The following is a 1992-nucleotide window of genomic DNA, read 5'->3' as shown; positions in this document are numbered from 1 at the left end:
TCTGCAAGCAGCCGAGATCAGCACTTAATCTCATCCTCTTTGATTGCATTTTTTGATAATTTCCTTTGCATCTTGGCTTGAATGACTGTTTACTAAACCCTAGCTTCATGTTGCTTTTCTATGTGAAAAATGCTGCTTCTTGGTTTCTGCCATCAGTTTTTATGATGACTAATTTTGAGGCTTCAGTAGGATGTCCCCATTTTATTTCAAATTGTAAATTAAAATTAAAATTAAACTTAAGCTCCAGGTTACTGCTGCCAGTCACACAAATGCAAGTTTTACTGTTTTGATTAGACTTAATGTAGAAAATATATAATATAATTTCAGTGCAGAGATCATGCAGTTTCAGTCATGTTTTTATAGAATTGCATTTGTTAATTAATAGACATACTCTTTAAAGAAGTGTTGCCTTTAACTGAACACTTGAGCGTTGTCAATTCACATGCATGTTAGAATATTAACTATTCTCGCCATAGAGGTGACCCTCAAAGAATTGCCTTCTGCATATTGAATTTAAGAGCTGTTGATGGTTTATTTTTATCTTGCTTGCAGCTTTCAGTGTAGTTTTCTAGCATCAAAATATTGGTGCTGTGGCCTGTGGTTATAAGAATTCAGTGAGTACCTAAATGCAAACGGAAGCCAAGAAATAGTTGAGCAGTTCAAAGTGATGGGTAACCACATAGCTGTTTTGTTCTTCTTGTGAGTTTTTTGAGTTTTGTGCCATTTTAAAAGAAAAATGTAGTTGTAACAAGATTACTTGTGAAACGGAATCTTGGAACAGAACTAGGTATCATGCAACAGGTAAACTTAAGTGCTGTTCTTTAACCATTGTATGTTTCTATGATAACTTTCAGCCTGAGAATGCTGAGTGCTTCATACATATTGTTTACAGAGGTTTCTAGGCCATTGTGAAATAAGAGCTGGTTTTACCTATGTAGCATCCAAAAGGATGGGAGAAAAGTAATATGTTCAGTTTGGAAACAAATGGCAATTCTATTTGATTCCCAAATTGATGAATAGTCTGTAGGAGACTGGATTGTTTCAAGAGTAACTCATAAACTTTTGATGCTTGGTGATAATTTTGATAAGAATTTCACTTTTTAAAGGAAAAGTTTTTGTTCTCTTGGAGTATGGGGAAAAAAGCATAGGATGCATCAAATGTACTAAATTTTGATTATAACATTGCATTTAGCCTATTTTACCAAGAGAGGAAAGTCATCAGATAAATATTTTGATATTCTGACAAACAGGGAAATGTATCCTCCTTAAATACTGTAATTACATGGTCTGAGAGTTTTAAAAACCATTAATTTAAAATGGGTTCTTTCTCTCCCCTTCTGAACGCCCCTCTCCTTTGCCCTCGGTTTTGCATAAGGCTTGATCATTATCAACATAGGGTGTTGCCATTATTGAATCCTTTCCAACACAGAAGTTGGAGACTGGTTTGAACCAATTGTGGTTGTGCTGTCTAAAATTTATTCTTGCTGTGTGAATATTAACAGTTATTTTCATGACTAATTGCATAGTTGCTATGACAGCATTCAGAGTTCAACTGGAATCACATGAAGACTAGACTGAGTGGAGTTGGCAGATTTTTTTTGTTTCATTTCTTCATGGGATGGGGATGTTCCTGGTAAGGAGCAGCAATACAGTTCCAAGGCAGGAGGGTATTTAGTTTGGAGGGGAACTTGCAGGTTGTGAAGTTCCTATACATTTGTTCCCATACATTCTCATACCCTTTTCTGGATTAGTGGTGCTGGAAGAGCACAGCAGTTCAGGCAGCATCCAAGGAGCTTCGAAATCGACGTTTCGGGCAAAAGCCCTTCATCAGGAATAAAGGCAGTGAGCCTGGAGCGTGGAGAGATAAACTAGAGGAAGGTGGGGGTGGGGAGAAGTAGCATAGAGTACAATGGGTGAGTGGGGGAGGGGATGAAGGTGATAGGTCAGGGAGGAGAGGGTGGAGTGGATAGGTGGAAAAGGAGATAGGCAGGT

The 1992-nt window shown here is 37.6% G+C and overlaps 1 protein-coding gene across 2 annotated transcripts in view; it reads left to right on the top strand.

Moving 5' to 3' along the window:
- Positions 1-666: 666 nt before the first annotated feature.
- sytl3 (synaptotagmin-like 3) overlaps positions 667-1992 on the top strand; it is a 149689-nt gene continuing 148363 nt past the window's right edge. Inside the window, exon 1 of one of the 2 annotated variants that reach the window (XR_006312555.1) lies at positions 667-801. The gene's annotated coding sequence lies outside the window, so the exon portion shown is untranslated. The remainder of the gene's footprint in view (positions 802-1992) is intronic. The other variant, XM_043696176.1, reaches the window with a different exon arrangement.

Source organism: Chiloscyllium plagiosum, chromosome 9, assembly GCF_004010195.1.
Source record: "Chiloscyllium plagiosum isolate BGI_BamShark_2017 chromosome 9, ASM401019v2, whole genome shotgun sequence".
NCBI lineage: Eukaryota > Metazoa > Chordata > Chondrichthyes > Orectolobiformes > Hemiscylliidae > Chiloscyllium > Chiloscyllium plagiosum.
Note: the sequence above shows the minus strand (reverse complement) of the source record. Positions and strands in the feature narration are given on the sequence as shown.